At 38.5% G+C, this 25,399-nt stretch overlaps 2 long non-coding RNA genes across 7 annotated transcripts in view; one reads left to right on the top strand and one right to left on the bottom strand.

The window, feature by feature from the left end:
- LOC110990911 (uncharacterized) overlaps positions 1-25,399 on the top strand; it is a 181,449-nt gene that overhangs the window by 24,478 nt on the left and 131,572 nt on the right. The gene's annotated exons all lie outside the window — the stretch shown is intronic.
- Positions 676-25,399, bottom strand: part of LOC147798489 (uncharacterized) — a 29,068-nt gene continuing 4,344 nt past the window's right edge. For 5 of the 6 annotated variants that reach the window (XR_015425976.1, XR_015425973.1, XR_015425975.1 and 2 more), the window contains 2 exons: positions 25,215-25,316; positions 22,498-23,919 (listed from right to left, as the gene is read on the bottom strand). This is a non-coding gene — a long non-coding RNA (uncharacterized LOC147798489). Of the gene's footprint in view, positions 749-22,497; positions 23,920-25,214; positions 25,317-25,399 lie in introns of those variants that run through there. The other variant, XR_015425974.1, reaches the window with a different exon arrangement.

The raw sequence follows: 25,399 nt of genomic DNA, 5'->3' as shown, positions 1-25,399 counted from the left end.
CTTCTCAGACCTTTTATGCTCGATTATATGAAGCATTCCCAGCGCATATTGAGGACAAGTATAGTGCAGACGAAGCCAGAATTCCGCAAAAATATCAAACAGTCAGACAGGAACTTGCACTTGCTTTGGCAGCTATTTCCCTAACTACTGCAAATTTGGGTATGAATTTTATATGAATGGATAGAGGAATATGACCTTTCAGATGACAGCACGATTGGAGGATTTAGATAATTCTTAGACCTTTTATGCTCAAAAATATGAAACATTCTCTGCGCAGGATAAGGACCAGTAGGGTGCAAACGAAGCCAGAATTCCGCAAAAATATCAGGCCGTTGGACACAAACTTGCATTTCCTTTGGCAGATATTTCCCTAACTACTGCGAATTTGAATATGAAACTTATATGAAGACAACAAGATTGCCAGATTTAGATAATTCTTAGACCTTTTATGCTCGAATATATGAAGCATTCTGTGCGAAAGATAAGGACCGGTATAGCGCAGACGAAGCCAGAATTCCGCAAAAAAAGGAGTTAGTTGGAGAAGAACGCGCACTTCCTTCGGCAGATCAATCCCTAACTACTCCAAATATGGATATAAAACCTATATGAATGGACAGGGAAACATGTGGCCTTTCAGATGACACCAAGATTGCCAGATTTAGATAATTCTCAAACCTTTTATGCTCGATTATATGAAGCATTCTCTGCGTGGGATGAGCAGCAGTATAGCGCAGACGAAGCCAGAATTCTGCAAAAATATGAAACAGTCAGAAAAGAACTTGCACTTCCTTTGGCAGATATTTCCCTAACTACTGCAAATATGGATGTGAAACTTATATGAATGGACAGGGAAAAATGTGACCTTTCAGATGACACCAGGATTGCATGATTTAGATAATTCTCAGACCTTTTCTGCTCGATTACATGAAGCATTCTCTGCGCAGGATAAGGACCGGTATGGCACAGACGAAGCCAGAATTCTGCAAAAACAGGAGGCAGTTGGAAAGAACATGCACTTCCTTTGGCAGATATTTTCCTAACTACTGCAAATATGGATATGAAACTTGTATGAATAGACAGGGGAACACGTGGCCGTTCCGATGACACGACGATTGCCAGATTTAGATACTTCTCAGACCTTTTATGCTCGATTATATAAAGCATTCTCTGTGCATAATGAGGACCAGTATAGCGCAGACGAAGCCAGAATTCCGCAAAACTATGAAACAGTCAGACAGGAACTTGTACTTCCTTTGGCAGACACTTTCCTAACTACTGCAAATATGGATATAAAACTTATACAAATAGATAGGGGAACATGTGAACTTCCAGATGGCAGCAATATTGGAGGATTTAGATAATTCTTTTACCATTTATGCTCGAATATACGAAGCATTCTCTGCGCGGGATAAGGACCGGTATAGCGCAGACGAAGCCGGAATTCCGCAAAAAAAAAGAGTTAAGTTGGAAAAGAACTCGCACCTCCTTTGGCAGCTATTTCCCTAACTACTCCAAATATGGATATGAAATTTATATGAATGAATAGAGGAACATATGGCCCTTCAGATGACAGCAAGATTGGAAGATTTAGATAATTCTTAGACCTTTTATGGTCGAATATATGAAGCATTCTCTGCGTAGGATGAGGACCAGTATAGCGCAGACGAAGCCAGAATTCCGCAAAAATATCAAACAGCAGACAAGAACTTGCACTTTCTTTGGCAGATATTTCCCTAACTACTGCAAATATGGATATGAACTTTATATGAATGGATAGAGAAACATATGACCTATCAGATGACAGCAAGATTGGAGGATTTAAATAATTCTCAGACCTTTTATGCTTGAATATATGAAGCATTCTCTGCGCAGGATAAGAACCGGTATAACGTAGACGAAGCCAGAATTCCGCAAAAAAAGGAGGCAGTTGGAAGAGAACTCCCACTTCCCTTGGCAGCTATTTCCCTAAGTATTGCAAATATGAATATGGAACGTATATGAATGGACAGGGGAAAAGGTGACCTTTCAGATGACACCAAGATTGCCAGATTTAGATAATTTTCAGACCTTTTCTGCTCGATTACATGACGCATTCTCTGCTCAGGATAAGGACCAGTATAGCGCAGACGAAGCCGGAATTCCGCAAAAATATTAAACAGTCAGACAAGAACTTGCACTTTTTTTGGCAGATATTTCCCTAACTACTACAAATATGGATATGAAACTTATACAAATAGAAAGGGGAAGATGTGGCCTTTCAGATGACACCAAGATTGCCAGATTTAGATAATTCTCAGACCTTTTATGCTCGATTATAGGAAGCATTCTCTGTGCATAATGAGGACCAGTATAGCGCAGACGAAGCCAGAATTCCGCAAAAATATCACAAAGTCAGACAAGAACTTGTACTTTTTTTGGCAGATATTTCCCTAACTACTGCAAATATTGGTATGAAAATTATATGTATATAGAAAGGAGAACATGTGGCCTTTCAGATGACAGCACGATTGCCAGATTTAGATAATTCTCAGACCTTTTATGCTCGATTATATGAAGCATTCTCTGCGCATAATGAGGACCAGTATAGCGCAGACGAAGCCAGAATTCCGCAAAAATATCACAAAGTCAGACAAGAACTTGTACTTTCTTTGGCAGATATTGCCCTAACTACTGCAAATATTGGTATGAAACTTATATGAATGGAGAGGGAAACATGTGGCCTTTCAGATGACAGCACGATTGCCAGATTTAGATAATTCTCAGACCTTTTATGCTCGATTATATGAAGCATTCTCTGCGTGGGATGAGGACCAGTATAGTGCAGACAAAGCCGGAATTCTGCAAAAATATTAAACAGTCTGACAAGAACTTGCACTTTCTCTGGCAGCTATTTCCCTAACTACTGCAAATATGGATATGAACTTTATATGAATGGATAGAGAGACATATGACCTTTCAGATGACAGCAAGGTTGGAGGATTTAGATAATTCTTAGACCTTTTATGCTCGAATATATGAAGAAATCTCTGCGCGGGATGAGGACCGGTAGGGCGCAGAAGAAGCCAGAATTCCGCAAACAAAACAGGCAGTTGGAAAAGAACTCGCACTTTCTTTGGCAGATATTTCCCTAACTACTGCAAATATGGATATGAAACTTATACATGTGGCCTTTCAGATGACAGCAAGGTTGGAGGATTTAGATAATTCTTAGACCTTTTATGCTCGAGTATATGAAGCATTCTCTGCGCCGGATCAGGACCAGTATATCGCAGAAGAAGCCGGAATTCCGCAAAAAAAAGAGTTCAGTTGGTAAAGAACTCGCACCTCCATTGACAGCTATTTCCATAACTACTCCAAATATGGATATGAAACTCATATGAATGGACAGGGAAACGTGGCCTTTCAGATGACACCACGATTGCCAGATTTAGATAATTCTTAGACCTTTTATGCTCGATTACATGAAGCATTCACTGCGCAGGATGAGGACCGGTATATTGTAGACGAAGCCAGAATTCCCCAAAAATATCAAACAGTCAGACAAGAACTTGTAATTCCTTTGGCAGATATTTCCCTAACTGCTGCAAATATGGATATGAAATTTATATGAATGGATAGAGGAACATGTGGCCTTTCAGATGACACCAAGATTGCCAGATTTAGATAATTCTTTGACCTTTTATGCTCGATTATATGAAGCATTCTCTGCGCATTATAAGGACCAGTATAGCGCAGACGAAGCCAGAATTCCGCAAAAATATCACACAGTCAGACAAGAACTTGTACTTCCTTTGGCAGATATTGCCTTAACTACTGCAAATATTGGTATGAAACTTATATGAATGGACAGGGAAACATGTGGCCTTTCAGATGACACCAAGATTGCCAGATTTAGATAATTCCTAGACCTTTTATGCTCGAATATATGAAGCATTCCCTGCGCGGGATGAGGACAAGTATAGTGCAGACGAAGCCAGAATTCCGCAAAAATATCAAACAGTCAGACAGGAACTTGCACTTGCTTTGGCAGATATTTCCCTAACTACTGCAAATTTGGGTATGAACTTTATATGAATGGATAGAGGAATATGACTTTTCAGATGACAGCACGATTGGAGGATCTAGATAATTCTTAGACCTTTTATGCTCGAATATTTGAAACATTCTCTGCGCGTGATAAGGACCGGTATAGCGCAGACGTAGCCAGAATTCTGCAAAAAAAAGGAGGCAGTTGGAAAAGAACAGGCACTGCCCTTGGCAGATATTTCCCTAACTACTGCAAATATGGAAATAAAACTTTTACAAATAGATAGGGGAACATGTGGCCTTTCAGATGACAGCAAGATTGGAGGATTTAGATAATTCTTAGACCTTTTATGCTCGAATATATGAAGCATTCTCTGCGCCGGATCAGGACTAGTATAGCGCAGACGAAGCCGGACTTCCGCAAAACAAAAGAGTTCAGTTGGAAAAGAACTCGCACCTCCTTTGGCAGCTATTTCCCTAACTACTGCAAATATGGATATGAAACTTATATGAATGGACAGGGAAACATGTGGCCTTTCAGATGACACCAAGATTGCCAGATTTAGATAATTCTTAGACCTTTTATGCTCGATTATATGAAGCATTCTCTGCGTGGGATGAGGACCAGTATAGCGCAGACGAAGCCAGAATTCCGCAAAAATATCAAACAGTCAGACAAGAACTTGCACTTTCTTTGGCAGCTATTTCCCTAACTACTGCAAATTTGGGTATGAACTGTAAATGAATGGATAGAGGACTATGACCTTTCAGATGACAGCAAGATTGGAGAATTTAGATAATTCTTAGACCTTTTATGCTCGATTATATGAAGCATTCTCTGCGCAGGATGAGGACCAGTATAGCGCAGACGAAGCCAGAATTCCGCAAAAAAAGGAGGCAGTTGGAAAAGAACTCGCACTTTCTTTGGCAGATATTTCCCTAACTACTTCAAATATGGATATGAAACTTATATGAATGGACAGGAAAAAAAGGGACCTTTCAGATGACACCAAGATTGCCAGATTTAGATAATTCTCAGGCCTTTTATGCTCTATTATATGAAGCATTCTCTGCGCAGGATAAGGACCAGTATAGCGCAGACGAAGCGAGGATTCCGCAAAAATATCAAACAGTCAGGCAAGAACTTGCACTTCCTTTGGCAGATATTTCCCTAACTACTGCAAATATGGATATGAAACTTATACAAATAGATAGGGGAACATGTGGCCTTTCAGATGACAGCAAGATTGGAGGATTTAGATAATTCTTAGACCTTTTATGCTCGATTATATGAAGCATTCTCTGCGCGGGATAAGGACCGGTATAGCGCAGACGAAGCCAGAATTCCGCAAAAATATCAAACAGTCAGACAAGAACTTGCACTTCCTTTGGCAGATATTTCCCTAACTACTACAAATATGGATATGAAACTTCTACAAATAAAAAGGGGAACATGTGGCCTTTCAGATGACACCAAGATTGCCAGATTTAGATAATTCTCAGGCCTTTATGCTCTATTATATGAAGCATTCTCTGCGTGGGATGAGGACCAGTATAGCGCAGACGAAGCCAGAATTCCGCAAAAATATCAAACAGCAGACAAGAACTCGCACTTTCTTTGGCAGATATTTCCCTAACTACTTCAAATATGGATATGAAACTTATATGAATGGATAGAGGAGCAAATGGCCTTTCAGATGACACCAAGACTGCAAGATTTAGATAATTCTTAGACCTTTTATGCTCGAATATATGAAGCATTCTCTGCGCGGGATAAGGACCGGTATAGCGCAGACGAAGCCAGAATTCCGCTAAAAAAAGGAGGCAGTTGGAGAGGAACTCGCTCTTCCTTTGGCAGCTATTTCCCTAACTACTGCAAATATGGATATGAAATTTATATGAATGGATAGAGGAACACGTGGCCTTTCAGATGACAGAAAGATTGAAAGATTTAGATTATTATTATACCTTTCATGCTCGAACACATAAAGCATGCACTGTGCGAGTACAGGACAGGGTATGGTGCAAAGTCAGAATTATTCAAAAATATCTAGCATCCATACAAGAACTGGCACTTCCTTTTGCAGATATTTCCGTCGCTACTGCAAATATTGAAATCAAACTTATATGAATATATAGAGGAACATGTGGTCTTTCAGTTGACAGCAAAATGCAAGATTTAGAGAATTCTTAAACCTTTTATGATCGAAAATATGAAGCATTCTCTGCGCAGGATAAGGACCGGTATAGCGCAGACGAAGCCAGAATTCCGAAAATAGAGGCATTTTAGAGAAGAACTCGCAGTTCCTTGGACAACTATTTCCCTAACTACTGCAAATATGGATATGAAATTTATATGAATGGATAGAGGAACATCTGGCCTTTTAGATGACACCAAGATTGCCAGATTTACATAATTCTCAGACCTTTTATGCTCGATTATATGAAGCATGCACTGTGCGAGTACAGGACCCGGTATAGCGCAAAGTCAGAATTCCGCAAAAATATCGAACAGTCAGACAAGAACTTGCACTTTCTTTGGCAGATATTTCCCTAACTACTCCAAATATGGATATGAACTTTATATGATTGGATAGAAGAACATATGACCTTTTAGATGACACCACAATTGCAAGATTTAGATAAATCTCAGAAAACAGGTATTGCTTTTCTGATTTTTTTAGCTGTTTTGGCAACAGCCTGAACGGCTCTATCTTTTCTGATTATTTTTTTTCATTTTCTTTTTGGCTTTTTGGCAAGTTGCGAAAAAGGCATTCTTTTTGTTCTGTTTTTTGGGTTTTTCTTTAGCTGTTTCGGCAACAGCCGGAACAGCTCCTGGTTTTCTGATGATTTTTTAGCTGTTTCAGCAACTTTGCAGAAACAGGTATTGTTTTTCTGATTATTTTGTTTTAGCTGCTTCGGCAACTTTGCCGAAACAAATATTGTTTTTCTGATTATTTTTTTCTTTTTAGCAAGTTGCCGAACCTTTCACCAGTCGACTTTGGCAGTTTACTAAATCAGATCGACTTTAAACTTGGCAGACCTTTGAACCATTATCCAAGGACGGTCCTAGAAGAAATTCACAGTGATAAGTTGAGTGGTTTATTTATTATTGATTTTTCTAATAATTAATTTTTCCCATAGACTTTGTACACAGATTGCACACAGTTTTCGGAATGTCCTATATCAGGCTATGAGGGCGCTATTGCAAAATTAGGGTTACACCAGCTTGGGTTTTCAATTTTCATCAAACTATCCTATATTTAACCATGAATGGCGTTGTTGCACAACATAGGGTTTGTACACACATTGTCCAGCATAATGCGTGAGCAGTCCTCAACTTTGACCGAGAATTACTACCAGAACGAAAAAGAAATCAGACTAAATTTTCTCTTCCGTTCGATCGCAAATATACTCAAGTGTGCAAATATTAAATAATATTTTATAAGTTTTTTCAGTTTAGACAAAAATCACGTGACATGAAATTAAAGGAGCAGTTTTCCTGCACACGTGTTTCTAGGCCATTGACTTTGTACACGTTTTCGAGCCACAATTTGGTAGCTTTGCAATGTTTGATCGTTCCAAAGTGATAGCCAACGAAGACCCAGATGCAAGATTTATTGCAAAGGGATGACGTCATGATGACTTCATCACTTTTTTTTATATTCTTGAACATTAAATTTTCCCCCTAGGTTTTGTACACGTTTTTCTACTTAACGCAAGTGAACAATTAGTCTTTAACTTCGGCGCAAGATTACTATAAGAACAAAGGAGAAATCGGGTACCTTACGCTCTGTTATTTGACTTGAAAAATGCCTAAGAGTCCGAATATGAAGTAATATTTAATTAGAAGTGTTCAGAAGTGCAAATCACGTGACATGAACTTAAAGGAGCAGTGTTTCCGCAAATGAGTTTTTGTACTAGACTTTGTACACATTTTCAAGGCACCATTTTAAAACCTTTACGATGTTTGATGGTTATCAAAGTGACAGCCAACAAAGACCGTGATACAAAAATTATTGTAAGTAAAGGACGTCATGATGACGTTATCATGTCATTTATTCGTGATTTTTCAATATTTATTTTAGCCCATTGACTTTGTACACGTTTTCAAGCAAGCATTTGGGTTAGTTTGAGAGCTTTGATCAACTTCAAAGTTACAGCCAAGAAAGACCTTGATGCAAAAATACGTCGACATCTATGACGTCGTGATGACGTCACCATGTGATTTATTATTAATTTTTAAAGAATTATTTCAGCCCATTGACTTAGTACACGTATTCGAGTCACTAATTTCGTACCTCAGTAATCATTGATATCCGTCAAACTTACAGCAAGCACTAACTATACATCGAAGATAATTCTAAAATATTTATATCATGATGACGTCATTACGTGATTTGTTATTAAATTGTGAATACTTAAATATTCCTTTAAATGTATAAAAACCCATATAAAATCAACCGTGGCCTCCCGCAACATTCTGTTTGCAGCAAGTGCCAGGATAAAATGTGGTCTTGATTTCGTCTCGTGTAGGTCAAATGATATAACCATTCCTTCCGGTTTAAACCGGAAGTAGGCTTATTGTTTGAAAGTGGTAAAAGCTGTAAGTTTTTTTCAACATAAGGCGTCTGTCGGTGTTAATGCTGGGTTGAAACCTTGGTTATATCTTGGAGAGGAAGTGCTTTGAGCAAGTATTGAGCTCATTTAGTGATAACGTCATAAATAATTGCTTTTTTTTGGAACGGACATTATCGCCGTTATCAACTCGTTAGCTGTTGTTAATTCTGCCTGGATTCTACTATTGCGTTGATTAAAAAGGCGCGTGACACCCGATGATCTGCGTGGGGACGTATTAAGTCCTGAACCCCAAACAGGACGGGTGATGAAGTCAACGACAACATCAGACCCTTAACTTGCAGATTCAGCGTGGCGACAGTTGCCAAAGAACGGAAGAGTAGATTTAAAGTGTATATCATACAGTTCAACTTCTAGTCACAGTTATCAAAAGTGAAATTCATTTTTGCGCCAAAATGTTCAGGATAGGGCAACAGATGTCATCTCTAGTGGTCCTGCAATCTTTGTTCTTATATTTTGTACACAGAAAATGTGAAATGTGCAATGGATTACTCTTATGTTAGATATTATCAAAGATTTTTGTTTTTTAGTGTGCAATGCATATTTATGATTATGCAAATAACACGGATTTCGCAGACCAATGTCAGTGGAGAATACACTCTTTAAGGCCCCTATATCTTCTAAAGTACATGTCCGATTGGGTTCAAATTTTGCAGATACCTTGAATAGAGAGTGCTTAAGAGGAAAATTGACCTTACGTGATGATGACGTCATGAGTAGACAAGTCACGTGACATTAAACTGAACTCTTGAAGGCCCTATATCTCCTGATGTACCAGACTAATCAGATTCAAATCTTGCAGATATCTTTAGAAGGGTGTGCGTCAGAGGAATATTGACCTCATGTGATGATGTTGTCACCAGGAGACAAGTCACGTGACATGAAAGGGAAACTCTTCAAACCACTATACCTCGAAAAGTACGTGTCCGATGCGGTTGAAACTTTGTGTGTGGCTTGAAAGGGAAGGGTTTTCGACGAAGCCAGAATTCTGCAAAAATAAGAGGCAGTTTAACAGGAACTTGCACTTCCTTTTCCTTATATTTCCCTAACTACTGCAAATATGGAATTCAAACTTATATGAATGGATAGTGGAACATTTGGCCTTTCAGATGACATCAAGATTGCCTGATTTAGATAATTCTCAGACCTTTTATGCTCGATTATATTAAGCATTCCTTGCGTGGGATAAGGACCAGTATAGCGCAGACGAAGCCAGAATTCCGCAAAAGTATTAGACAGTCAGACAAGAACTTGCATTCCCTTGGCGGATATTTTCCTAACTACAGCAAATATGGATATTAAACTTATACAAATAGATAGGGTAACATGTGGCCTTTCAGATGACACCAAGATTGCCAGATTTAGATAATTCTCAGACCCTTTATGCTCGAATATATGAAGCATTCTCGTGGGATAAGAACTGGTATAGCGCAGATGAAACCAGAATTCCCCCAAAATGGGAAGCAGTTGGAAAAGAACTTGCACTTCCTTTGGTAGCTATTTCCCTAACTACTGCAAATATGGAAATGGAAACTTATATGAATGGATAGAGGCACATGTGGCCTTTCCAATGACACCAAGGTTGCAATGTTTGGATAATTCGTAGACATTGTATGCTCGAATACATAAAGCATTTACTGTGGAGTACAGGACCTGGTATAGCACAAAGTCAGAATTACTCAAACATATCAAGCAGTCAGACAAGAACTTGCACTTCCCTTGGCGGATATTTCCCTAACTACTGCAAATATGGATAGGAGACTTATATGAATAGATAGAGGAACATGTGGCCGTTCAGAGGACACCAAGATTGCAAGATTTGGATAATTCTCAGACCTTTTATACTCAATTACATGAAGCATTCTCTGCGTGGGATAAGGATACGTATTGCGCAGACGAAGCCAGAATTCCGCAAAAAAAAGGAGGCTGTTGGAAAAAAACTCGCACTTCCTTTGGCAGATATTTCCCTAACTACTGCAAATATGGATATGAAACCTATATGAATTGATAGGGGAACATGTGGCCTTTCAGATGACAGCACGATTGGAAAATTTAGATAATTCTTAGACTTTTTATGATCGAATATATGGAGAATTCTCTGCACGGGATAAAGACTTGTATAGCGCAGACGAAACCAGAATTCCGCAAAAAAGAGGCAGTTGGAAAAGAACTTGCACTTTCTTTGGCAGCTATTTCCCTGTCTACTCGAAATATAGATATGAAACTTATACAAATAGATAGGGGAACATGTGGCCTTTCAGATGACAGTACGATTGGAAAATTTAGATTTTTCTCAGACCTTTTGTGCTCGAATATATGAAGCATTCTATGCACGGGATAAGGACCGGTATAGCGCAGACGAAACCAAAATTCCGCAAAAATATCAGGCAGTTCGACACAAACTGGCACATCCTTTGGCACATATTTCCCTAACTACTGCAGACATGGATATGTAACTTATACGAACAGACAGGGAAACATGCGGTCTTTCAGATGACAGCAAGATTTGAAGATTTAGATAAATGTTGGACCTTCTATGCTCGATTACATGAAGCATTCTCTGCGTGGGATAAGGACCACTATAGCGCAGACGAAGCCAGAATTCCGCAAAAAAGGAGGCAGTTGGAAAACAAGTCGCACTTCCTTTGGCAGCTATTTCCCTATCTACTCGAAATATGGATATAAAAGTTATATGAATGGATAGAGGAACATGTGGCCTTTTCGATTACACCAACATTGCAAGATTTAGATAATTCTCACACCATTTATGCTCGAATATATGAAGCATTCTATGCGCGGGATAAGGACCAGTATAGCGCAGACGAAGCCAGAATTCCGCAAAAATATCAAACAGTCCGACAAGAACTGACACTTCCTTTGGCAGATATTTCCCTAACTACTGCAAATATGGATAAGTAACTGATACAAACAGATAGGGGAACATGTGGCCTTTCAGATGACAGCAAGATTGGAAGATTTAGATAATTCTCAGACCTTTTATGCTCGATTTCAGGAAGCATTCTCTGCGTGGGATAAGGACTGGTATAGTGCAGACGAAGCCAGAATTCCGCAAAAAATATCAAACAGTCAGACAAGAACTGCCACTTCCTTTGGCAGATATTTCCCTAATTGCTGCAAATATGGATATGTAACTTAAACGAACAAATAGGGGAACATGTGGGCTTACAGATGACAGCAAGATTGAAAAAGTTAGATAATTTTAGACCTTTTATGCTTGAATATATGAAGCCTTCTATGTGCGGGATAAGGACCAGTATAGCGCAGACGAAGCCAGAATTCCGCAAAAAATATCAAACAGTCCGACAAGAACTGACACTTCCTTTGGCAGATATTTCCCTAACTACTGCAAATATGGATAAGTAACTGATACAAACAGATAGGGGAACATGTGGCCTTTCAGATGACAGCAAGATTGGAAGAATTAGATAATTCTCAGACCTTTTATGCTCGATTTCAGGAAGCATTCTCTGCGCGGGATAACGACTGGTATAGAGCAGACGAAGCCAGAATTCCGCAAAAAATATCAAACAGTCAGACAAGAACTGCCACTTCCTTTGGCAGATATTTCCCTAATTGCTGCAAATATGGATATGTAACTTAAACGAACAAATAGGGGAACATGTGGGCTTACAGATGACAGCAAGATTGAAAAAGTTAGATAATTTTAGACCTTTTATGCTTGAATATATGAAGCCTTCTATGTGCGGGATAAAGACCAGTATAGCGCAGACGAAGCCAGAATTCCGCAAAAAATATCAAACAGTCCGACAAGAACTGCCACTTCCTTTGGCAGATATTTCCCTAATTACTGCAAATATGGATATGTAACTTATACGAACAAATAGGGGAACATGTGGGCTTCCAGATGACAGCAAGATTGGAAGATTTAGATAATTCTCAGACCTTTTATGCTCGATTTCAGGAAGCATTCTCTGCGCGGGATAAGGACCAGTATAGCGCAGAAGAGGCCGGAATTCCGCAAAAAATATCAAACAGTCAGACAAGAACTGCAACTTCATTTGGCAGATATTTCCCTAATTACTGCAAATATGGATATGTAACTTATACGAACAAATAGGGGAACATGTGGGCTTCCAGATGACAGCAAGATTGCAAAATTTAGATAATTCTTAGACCTTTTATGCTCGAATATATGAAGCCTTCTCTGCGCGGGATAAGGACCAATATAGCGCAGACGAAGCCAGAATTCCGCAAAAAAATCAAACAGTCCGACAAGAACTGCCACTTCCTTTGGCAGATATTTCAATAACTACTGCAAATATGGATAAGTAACTGATACAAACAGATAGGGGAACATGTGGCCTTTTAGATGACAGCAAGATTGCAAAATTTAGATAATTCTTAGACCTTTTATGCTCGAATATATGAAGCCTTCTATGTGCGGGATCAGGACCGGTATAGCGCAGACGAAACCAAAATTCCGCAAAAAAAGGAGGCAGTTGGAAAAGAACTCGCATTTCCTTTGGCAGATATTTCCCTAACTACTGCAAATTTGGATATGTAACTTATATGAATGGATAGAAGAACATGTGGCCTTTCAGATGACACCAAGATTGCAAGATATAGATAATTATCAGACCTTTTATGGTCAATTATTTGAAGCATTCTCTGCGCGGGATAAGGACCAGTATAGCGCAGACGAAGCTAGAATTCCTCAAAAATATCAGGCAGTTCGACACAAACTTGCTTTTCCTTTGGCAGATATTTCCTAACTACTGCAAATATGGATATGTAACTTATACGAACAGACAGGGGAACATGTGGGCTTTCAGATGACAGCAAGATTGGAAGATTTAGATAAATATTAGACCTTTTATGCTCGATTACATGAAGCATTCTCTGTGTGGGATAAGGACCAGTATAGCGCAGACGAAGCAAGAATTCCGCAAAAAAGGAGGCTGTTTGAAAAGAACTCGCACTTCCTTTAGCAGCTCTTTCCCTAACTACTCAAAATATGGATATGAAACTTATACGAACAAATAGGGAAACATGTGGGCTTCCAGATGACAGCAAGATTGGAAGATTTAGATAATTCTCAGACCTTTTATGCTCCATTTCAGGAAGCATTCTCTGTGCGGGACAAGGACCAGTATAGCGCAGACGAAGCCAGAATTCCGCAAAAAATATCTAACAGTCAGACAGGAACTGCCACTTCCTTTGGCAGCTATTTCCCTAATTACTCCAAATATGGATATGTAACTTATACGAACAAATAGAGAAACATGTGGGCTTCCAGATGACAGCAAGATTGGAAGATTTAGATAATTCGTAGAATTATATCATGTAAAATATCAGGCAGTTCGACACAAACTTGCTTTTCCTTTGGCAGATATTTCCTAACTACTGCAAATATGGATATGTAACTTATACGAACAGACAGGGGAACATGTGGGCTTTCAGATGACAGCAAGATTGGAAGATTTAGATAAATATTAGACCTTTTATGCTCGATTACATGAAGCATTCTCTGTGTGGGATAAGGACCAGTATAGCGCAGACGAAGCAAGAATTCTGCAAAAAAGGAGGCTGTTTGAAAAGAAATCGCACTTCCTTTAGCAGCTCTTTCCCTAACTACTCAAAATATGGATATGAAACTTATATGAATGGATAGAGGAACATGTGGCCTTTCAGATTACACCAAGATTGCAAGATTTAAATAATTCTCAGACCTTTTATGCTCCATTTCAGGAAGCATTCTCTGCGCGGGATAAACACAAGTATAGCGCAGACGAAGCCAGAATTCCGCAAAAAATATCAAACAGTTATACAAGAACTGCCACTTCCTTTGGCAGCTATTTCCCTAATTACTGCAAATATGGATATGTAACTTATACGAACAAATAGGGAAACATGTGGGCTTCCAGATGACAGCAAGATTGGAAGATTTAGATAATTCTCAGACCTTTTATGCTCCATTTCAGGAAGCATTCTCTGTGCAGGACAAGGACCAGTATAGCGCAGACGAAGCGAAAAATTCCGCAAAAAATATCTAACAGTCAGACAGGAACTGCCACTTCCTTTGGCAGCTATTTCCCTAATTACTCCAAATATGGATATGTAACTTATACGAACAAATAGGGGAACATGTGGGCTTCCAGATGAAAGCAAGATTGGAAGATTTAGATAAATTTTAAACCTTTTATGCTCGATTACATGAAACATTCTCTGCGTGGGATAAGGACCAGTATAGCGCTAACGAAGCCAGAATTTTTGCAAAAAAGGAGGCAGTTGGAAAACAAGTCGCACTTCCTTTGGCAGCTATTTCCCTAACTACTCCAAATATGGATATGAAACTCATATGAATGGATAGAGGAACAGGTAGCCTTTCAGATGACACCACGATTGCCAGATTTAGATAATTCGCAGACCTTTTATGCTCGATTACATGAAGCATTCTCTGCGCAGAATAAGGACCAGTATAGCGCAGACGAAGCCAGAATTTCGTAAAAGTATCAAACACTCAGGCTCGAACTTGCATTTCCTTTGGCAGATATTTCCCTAACTACTCCAAATATGGATATGAAACTTATATGAATGGATAAAGGAACATGTAGCCTTTCAGAGGACACCACGATCGCCAGATTTAGATAATTTGCAGACTTTTTATGCTCGAATATATGAAGCATTCCATGTGCGGGAAAACGACCGGTATAGCGCACACGAAGCCAGAATTCCGCACAAAAAAGGAGGCAGTTGAACTTGCACTTCCTTTGGCAGCTATTTCCCTAAACCACTGCAAATACGGATATGAAACTTATATGAATGGATAAGGAAACATGTAGCCTTTCAGATGAAACCAAGATAGCCAGATTTAGATAATTTGCAGACCTTTTATGCTCGATTATAGGAAGCATTCCCTGCGCGGGATAAAGACCGGTATGGCGCAGACGAAGCCAGAATTCCGCAAAAATATCAGGCAATGGGACAAGATTTTGCATTTCCTTTGGCAGATATTTCCCTAACTACTGCAAATATGGATATGAAACTCATATGAATAGATAGGGGAGCATGTGGCCTTTTAGATGACAGCAAGATTGGAAAATTTAGATAAATTTTTAGACCTTTTATGCTCGAATATATGAAGCATTCTTTGCGTGGGATAAGGACTGTTATAGCGCAGACGAAGCCAGAATTCCGCAAAAATATCAGGCAGTTGGGCAAGAACTTGCATTTCCTTTGGCAGAGATTTCCCCAACTACTGCAAATATGGATATGGAACTTATATGAATAGATAGAGGTACATGTGGCCTTTCAGATGACACCAAGATTGCAAGATGTAGGTAATTTTAAGACATTTAATGCTGGGAAATATGAAGCATTCTCTGGGAGAGAACAGCACCCGGCGCAGTGCAAAGTCAGAATTTTGCAAAAATATAAAGCAGTCAGAAAGAACTTGCACTTCCTTTTGCGGATATATCCCTAACTACTGCAAATATAGATATAAAACTTATATGAATCTATAGAGGAAGATGTGCCCTTTGAGGTGACACAAAGATTGCCAGTTTGGATAATTTTAAGACATTTTATGCTCGATTATCAAGCAATGTCTGTGCGAGTACAGGACCCGGTATACCGCAAAGTCAGAATTACGCAAAAATATAAGGTTAATGTATGGAACAACCCTTGTACAGGGTATCTATATTCCCTTGCAAATGAACAGGAGTCCCTGTAATGACAGTAATCTACGGAGTGATGCATTTATTTACAATAACATTCTAACACACTGGATTCCCTGTAGTGAGGGTAATCTATGGAGTCCCCATATTGGTGGTAATCTATGGAGTCCTGCAGGTATCTTTATTCTCATCCTTATAAATTTCGGACCCCATGATGACAGTAATCTAAGGAGTGCTTGCAGGTATCTTCATTCTCATTCTTATACATGCGCATACACTGTTGTCTCCATATTGATAGTAATCTAGTCAGTGATGTACGTATATACATTCCTACGTTAATACACTTCAGATCATAAAATAACGGTAATCTATGGAGTCCAAATATTGACGATGACCTATGGAAAGATGTTTGTATGTACATTGTCAGGCTGATACACTTTTGGCCCAAAACTGACGGTAATCTATTGAGTGATGCAAGTATCTTCATTCTCATCCTTATAAATTTCGGACCACATAATGACGGTAATATATGGAGCCATGTATAGATATATTTATATTCCCTTGGTTATGAACTGGAGTCCCTATAATGACAGTAATCTATGGAGTCACCATGTTGACAGTAAACTATGGAGTGATGCACTTATCTTCATTCTCATCTTTAAAAATTTGGGACCCCATAATGACGGTATTCTATGTAGTGATGCAGGTATCTTTATGAACATCCTGATAAATTTGGGACCCATATGACGTTAATTTTCGGAGTAATGTATGTATCTATACTTCCTCGCTTATAAACTGGAGTCCATATAATAATGGTTATCTATCGATGATGCGGGTATTTTCATGAAAATACTAATAAATTTGGGAACCCCTGATAATGGTAATCTATAGAGTGATTCACTTATCGTCCTTCTCATCCTTATAAATTTGGGACACAATAATGACAGTAATCCTTCCTGCAATTTATGTATATATATTCCCTTGCTTATACACTGGAGTCCCTATAATGACGGTAATCTGTGGAGTCTCCATATTGACGGTAATATATGGAGTGATGTTTGTATCAACTATCTCATGCTGATACTCAGCTGTCCCCATAATGACGGTAATGTATGAAGTAATATATGTATCTACACGGTGTGCCAGAAAAAACCTAACCTGAGGAAAGGGGTTAATATGCCCATGCCATGAGATATGATTATAATGTATAAGGATCTCCGAAAAGTAGAAGCAGTATTCTTTCTAACGATACCTTGGTGGGTATCCCTCCTGTCATACATGACTGAACACCATAATGACGGCAATCTATGGAGTCTGTATATTGACGGTGATCTATGGAGTTCTGTATGTATCTACATTCTCATGCTGGTACTCTGTTGTCCCCATATTGACGGTAGTCTATGGAGTGATGCACGTATGTTCATTCTCATAAATTTGGGACCCCATAAAGAGGGTAATCTGTCTAGTCCCCATATTGAGGGTAATCCAGACTAATGTATCTTCATTCTCATCCTACTGATACACTGGTGTCCCATATTGAAAGTGATCTATGGAGTGATGAACGTGTATACATTCTCAACGCTGATACGCTGTTGTATCCATGTTGACGGTAATCTATGGAGTGATGTATCTACATTCTCATAATGATACTCTGTTGTCCCCATATTGACAGCAATCTATGAGTAATTCAGGTATCTTCATTCTCATTCTTATACATGCGCATACACTGTTGTCTCCATATTGATAGTAATCTAGTCAGTGATGTAAGTATATACATTCCTACGCTAACACACTTCAGATCATAAAATAACGGTAATCTATGGAGTCCAAATATTGACGATGATCTATGAGAGATGTATGTATATACATTCTCATGCTGACTTTTGTCCCCATATTGATGGTAATCTATGGAGTCTTGCAGGTATCTTCATTCCCATCCTTATAAATTTCGGACCCCATAATGTTTAAGTTAAGGGTAGGACTATAAAAAGACTCCATATCTGTCTAACTAAATCACCATATTTCAAAATACTTGTACGATTTAAGTTTGAGATATTTAGATATTTTGGGAGTTGCAGTTATGTTGGAATTCTTAGGAAAAACATCGAAATCGTACATATGAAATATGTACGATTTTCTTTTTAAAGCGAAGTGTAGGACTTCAAAAAGACTCAATAACTAAATCGCCAAATTTCTAAAACCTGCACGATTTTAGTCTTGGACATTTGCGAAATTTCTGTCCTGAAAAATTTAGAATTTTGGAGCTTTGGTTATGTTGGAATTCATTGGGGAAATCCTCGTTATGCACCGAATGTGGTAGGGTCAAAATAATATGTGCAAATTCCCAAAGTAAGTGGTAGGGCTTCTAAAAGACTCTACAGTAAATAGCTAAATTTCTAAATACCTGCACGATTTCAGTCTTGGACTATTCAGGAATTGATTTCTTGAATTATTTAGAGTTTTTGAGCTGAAGTTATATGTTGCAATTCAGACGGGAAAACATTAGAATAAAGAAAATGCGGTAGGGTCAAATATGTACAAATTTTAAAAGTTAAGGATAAGGCGACTCAATTAAAGTCTAACTTAATAGCCAGATTTCTAAATATCTGCACAGTTTGAGTCTTGGAATATTGAGGAATGGATTTCTCCGAAAATTTAGATTCTTGGAGCTTTAGTTATGTTGGAATTCAGACGGAAAAACATCGGAGAGAAAGGGATGAAACAGGCTTAAATATATACGAATTTCTAAAGTTAAGGCAGAGGAAACAAAAGACTCAGTATCTGTCTAAATAAATAGCTAAATGTGTAAATACCTGCACTATTTGAGTCTTGGACTATTCAGGCTGTGATTCCTGGAAAGGTTAGGTTTTTGGAGCTTTACTTATAAATATTCAGACGGGAATACATCGGAATGCAGCTAATGCGGTAGGTTAAAATATGTACGAATTTCCAAAGTTAAAAGAAGGGCTAAGAAAATACTCAATACCAGTGTAACTAAACAGCCAAATTTCAAACTATCTCTATCTAAACTTGAGTCTTGGACTATTGAGGAATTGATTTCTTCAAAAAGTTTGATCCATGCACCTTTAGTTATGTTGGAATTCAGACTGGAATAAACATGGGTGTACAGCAAATGAGATAGGTGAACAAATTTCAGATTTAAAGGGTCATATAGCAAAATGACAAAATATCGAAATACCTAAATCACCAAATTCAGAAATAACTGCAAGATTTGAAACATGGACTACTTACGATTTCATATCTTGAAATAGTTAGATGTTAGGAGCTTTAAATATGTGCAATTGAGAAGGATTTCAATGCAGCAAATAAGATGAGTGGAATATGTACGAAGTTGAGAATTTAAGGGTAGAGCATCAAAATGAATAAATACCTAAATAATTAAATGACCTAAAATTAAAGTCCTAAATGATAGCACAATGGAACAAATTGAACCAAAAGAGGTGACCAAAAAAAAAGCAGTGGAATGCAAACTTTTTCCTAACTTCATTTCATTTTCCTGAAACTTTAAATACGTCAACGAATGGAGAACAAGTGCCCTTTCAGTAGCTGTCAAGAACGCTGTATTTGGACAATTTTCAAACCTTATACTGAAACATATGGAGCCATTTATGCACGGAAACACGAATGGTAAAGTAAAAAGTAGTGGGACAAAAACTCTTGCCTACCTTTGCTAATATTTCCCTATCTAGAACAGCAGGATAATGAAAATTTCTTCAACAGAGAGTGGAACTTATTCTCTGTCAGGCAGTACTAGAGAAGAGAATTGAACAAAAGTTACAAGAAGTAGGACAAGGTTTGCCTTTTTCGCCAACATTTTCCTAACATGGACATGAAACGTGCTCTTTTACACGGTACTTGGATTGCCAGATTTAGACAATCTGTAGACGTTCTTTGGAGCGGTATTTGCGCGGGATGAGGAATGGTAATGTGAGGACGAATGCAAAAATTCACAAAAAACAGCAAGCAGTCTTAGAAAAATTCGTCCTCTTTCTCCCATATTTCCCTAAACACACCAAGGATGGATATGAAAGGTACCAATTATTAAAACATGCGCCCTTTCGGATAGTGGTAGGATTGCTAGATTTGGACAATCTTCACACCTGTTATGTTCGAATACATAGAACCATCTTTGTGCGGGAAGAGGACTGCTAAAGTGTGGAGAAAAGGGAAAAGTCACGAATCTGGCAAGCAGTTACAGATCCCTTGCCTTCTTTTTTCGTGTATTTCCCCAATAACTAGAAATATATAACCTATGTCATCTGATGAAGGAAAGTGTGCCCTTTCATATGCCGCTGAGACTGTTAAATTTGAAGCACTTTTAGACCTGTGATGCCCGGGTATAGAGAGCCATCTTTACTGGGGAAGATCGAGGACCGGTAAAATGTGGCAAAGGGAAATGGAACGAAAGTAGCAAGCATCAGGACCCTAATGCGCAAGTATTGAGCCATGTGCGCAGGAAAGGATCAGTAGAGTGTGCACAAAGGGAGAATTGCACAAAAATGATAAGCAGTGAGACATGAACTCTTGCCCTCTTCGATGGGTATTTCCCTAATAATAACAAATTTGGATCTGAAACTTCGACTAATGGACAGAGGAATATGTACTATTTCAGATGCCGCCATGAATGCCACATTTGGACAAATTTCTGCACTTTTATGCTCGAATATAATGGAACCATTCTCTGCTCAGGAAGAGGCAATGGTCCAGCCAGTGGACGCAAGGGTGGGGGGGCATGCCCCTGCCACAATTTTGTTCACTAAAAATACTTTGTAGGTGTGTGAGAAAGAGAGTAATGGGTATATCAGCACCAATACCCTAAGAAAACAATACCACGACATAAAAACAAGGATGTCACGACCGTCACGCTTCTGAAAGTTCTTCTTCCCCAAAATCATGCTGAATAAGCCCGAAACTGTATTCAGTTTGGACCCCCCCCAAGCCAAAGCTGGATTTGCTGCTTGGAAGACCAGTAATGTGTGAACAAAGGACAAATCGCAAAAGCACAGGAAGCACTAGCTCAGACAAGAACTCTTGCCTTGTTCAGCATATTATGAATATGACACGTACGTCAGTGGATAGAGGAAAATGTGCCCTTTGATTGTCATCATGTTCACCACATTTCAAGCATTCTGAAACTTTTTAGGCTAAAATACTGCGATCACTCTGTGCGCTGAAGTGTCTCGGTAAAGTGAGAACAAAGAGCAGTGGGACAACTCTAGCCTTCTTTCGCAGGTATTTCCAAAGCTTCAGCTTAAATATGGACAGGAAAATTATCTAAATGGACAGAGAAATATTTACCGTCTCCGAAGATATCAAGGTCAGCCCAATTTTGACCGTTTCAGAATATTTACTGTAAACTTGGCTACGGAGACATGCAGCGGCAGACGCAGACCGACTACGCGTGTACAAAGCGAAAACGAACGAAATAGGGAGCATGTCTAAGGAAAACTCTGACCCTCATTTCTGGTCTGTTGCAAAATGGCATTAATTTTTCTTTTTGAATAATAAACATATAACCTTTCCAAACACTCCAAGATCAGCCCATCTCTTGACAATTTAATAACGTGGCGTGTATTTGACGTGTGTAGCAAGCAAAACCAAAAAAATGAAGCTTTTTTGATTAATGTTTCCAAATATCGAAATAAAATTTTCTCCAGGAGATAGTGAAATTTGCATCCTTGTCGAGTCACCCCAAGCTCGCCCATTCGGACCATTTGTCAACCTATTTAACCTCGGAGGTAAAAACACTTCGTCGAATAAAGCCCAAGTAACGTGTGTACAATGAGGGAAACAATTTATTCGGCATTTTCCAGGATAAAGAACACAGCAACATTAAACAAAAACACATAACACAAAATACACTGAAATCACAAACACAAACTTACAAATGCCAGGAGAGGCACAGTTAATCCAATAACTGTCACCCGTAAGACTTCATTTCTGAAGCTCCAGGTTTTACATAAACGTGCACACACATACACAATAAAGTAAAAGCACAAGATTCAAGAAATGGCAAATAAATAAATCGAACAGAAAAAATATATACAATTGGCAAAATAAGATAAATATGACATACAAACACATTAAAATAACAAAAATAAAATTAATTACAGAAACAAATCAATTAATTGAACAATAAGTACCCCCAAAACAATAAAAGAAATTTATTGTGTAGAAACCGACAAAAAGAAAGACACCATGAAATAACAAAATACAGTTGAATACCGACAAAAGCAAAACCATTGACACATCTGGCCCACATGGCAAATCCTAGGTATTCAAATCCCCCCATTTTGTGCTTCCTTGCACCAAACAACACAGTGACCCTCCCACAACTTGCCAGTCCCAACGACCTTATTACAAGGGTACTACACTGCAAATTCAATCAGTACTCTGTCAAGTTTCATGTAATTTCAAATTCAAGTGGGTACTTGGTAAGTTGATCCTGTGTTGAAGGGTTATTTACACCACTTCAGTTCTCAAACGTTCAGGTACATGCAGGTCATCTCAAGAGCATGTAATTGGCAAAATGATGAAGTTTTTAAATTCGTGCCCTAAGGTTTGTCCAGCCTGATCGTTTCAATATACCACCTGTTCACTAAGACTATTTCACGGTCAAAAGCTCTATGAAGACCTCTAACAACAAATGTAAGCAAAAGATGGATGCTTTTAGATTCACGTAAAGACAAATTTAATGTACATATGCGACCAATCCGTGTAATCCATTTTAAATCTTCTTCACTAGAGAATTATCCTGGTTGCTCAATGTTGAATTTTGTTCTAATTTGTCAATGTATAAGGTTTCTGTTGTGAAGGTACCAGATAGGCTACTTGTATTCCAGAATAGTCCACACTAGAAACTTGCAAGATGAAAGCAAGACATACTAAGTCTGTTTGTTTTGGTAGTGACATAACAAGATTTGCCCGAGAAATTTTGTACTCATTATCAGCTTCAAACTGCATGTTAACTAAGGTACAATTCAGGTCCACTATTTTCTTTGACCATCCTAGTATAAGCGAAACTTGGGTTTCCTTAGTAATGTATTGAGGTGCATTTTATTAGCATGACAACATCTTTGGAAGCCATGGATATCTTGAAGGTCATCCGACTGACATTATATTGGCACAAGAGCACTGTTACCAAATAAAGTGCTAGCTGACACGACGTGATAAGGGAAGTTGTTGGTATACATAAGAACTGGATTGGGCTCAAGACACTTCCTTGAGGTACACCAGATGGTACAGAAAAACCATGCAAAGTAGGAACTTTTCAACAAAACCTTTTGCTGCCACCACAAGACAAACGGTCACTGCAACAGTTGCAAATTACCAGTTCTGTTATGTTGAGGAAATCAAAATCATGCTGTTGTTACTTTTATTGCCCGTAAAAGGCTCAACAGATATTGCAGCCGAAATTCGCTCATGCTCTTCCAGAACAGACAAGATAAGAAAGTGATGAGGGAGGTTGAGCATGTCACAGCATGGAGCGTATCACCTTTCAACCAGCAGCAGAAGACTAACGTGTAGAACAGTTGGGCACAGTGCTAGAGTCCAAATCTTGGCCATAATTGTGGTACTGAGTACAGGCGTAAACAAATCACAGACAAATGTTTAATTAGGATGACATGATTAACGATTAAAGGCATCACATGAATAATAAATGACAAAAAAACAAAATTACCAACAAGCCAATAAAATCACCTCAAAAGGAGGGCAAACAGGACTTGATTAAAACTGGATATTTTTCAAATAAGTAAATTCACATGATTAAAAAGAAAGAGTAAAAAAATTCTTTTTATAGCATGGCCTTCACTTTGTGGGATAATTTTCTTACATTTGGAAATATGGAAATGAAACGTTCTCCTCAGATTTTTTTTTCTCTTTTTTGGGCTGTCATTTTGATCACATGTGTGGGGACCACTGCTTCCTTTGTTCTGGTTAATTTGTCTTGTTAATGATATGAGCATAAACAGGGGGGAATAGTAGTTTATTTTACCTTTGCAGTCCCTGCTGACCCGCATAACTGATATTTGTCTCGTTATGTATTCGGATTTTTATCCCTGGTCTCTGCTACTGCTTATATTTACTTGTATTTGTGCTTTTGTTGTTTTTTACATGATTTTTGTTTAATTTTGCTTTGTTTGTTCTTATGATGGTCAAATAAATAAGAATAATTGAAGAGATGGTACCCATCACGATTAACCAAGGTAAACCTTTCGACCATTTGAAGACTATCGTCACATACACTGGCCAAACTAACTACTAAAACAGATTGACTAACAAGTACAAGAGGGAGAAGATTACTAGCAGACATAATGACTGACCCAAGCTTTCGCCTTCATTTGTGTATAGTTCGCTTAAATGTTGGAATATCAGAATGAAACATTCTTCAGTGGATACGTTCAACAAAATGACAACAAGATCAGTTGATTTTTACCAACCCTACAGTCACAGACAAAAGCTTAGTTTGGATTGGGCCTTATGTAGAGCCAAATTTGCTGCAAAACCATCCAATTACAAGACCAACTTACAAATGGGAAACCAGGAAGCATAACTGCCCTAAGTATTCACCTTCATTAAATAAGACTTGACGCTTTACATGGTGGAGACTAAAAACAGGGCTTGTGGTAACATCATGTGGATAGATCTCCCTTGGAATAGGTATGGTTCTGATAAGAACTGTAGAGTGTGTGCTTGACGTTTCATCCAGCATGCTCTCGTCATCCTCCAGAGTGGAGCCTAATAAGCCATGCTCCAGATTTTACAAAACAATTGTACATGTATACAAAATTATGTACAAATATTGTTTCAAAATCTGGAACATGCCTTTCATTGCTAGGCTCAAATCAGAACATGATATAAAGTGCTTACCGAGTGAGTTGTGTTGCCAGTAATGCCAGTTGCCAGTGATGTGTTGAACTCCAGAAAACTGTCTCCAAGGGACTTGGTCTTGTCTCTTCATCAATGCTACAGCTAATAAAACCACAGAGTCAAGTCAACAAAGATCAGGGACAAATAGCATACAAGTGGACATCACTGCAATGTCTTTATAGTCT

This window comes from Acanthaster planci, linkage group LG07, assembly GCF_054643075.1.
Source record: "Acanthaster planci isolate LZ-2023a linkage group LG07, COTS_SCS, whole genome shotgun sequence".
Classification (NCBI taxonomy): domain Eukaryota; kingdom Metazoa; phylum Echinodermata; class Asteroidea; order Valvatida; family Acanthasteridae; genus Acanthaster; species Acanthaster planci.
Note: the sequence above shows the minus strand (reverse complement) of the source record. Positions and strands in the feature narration are given on the sequence as shown.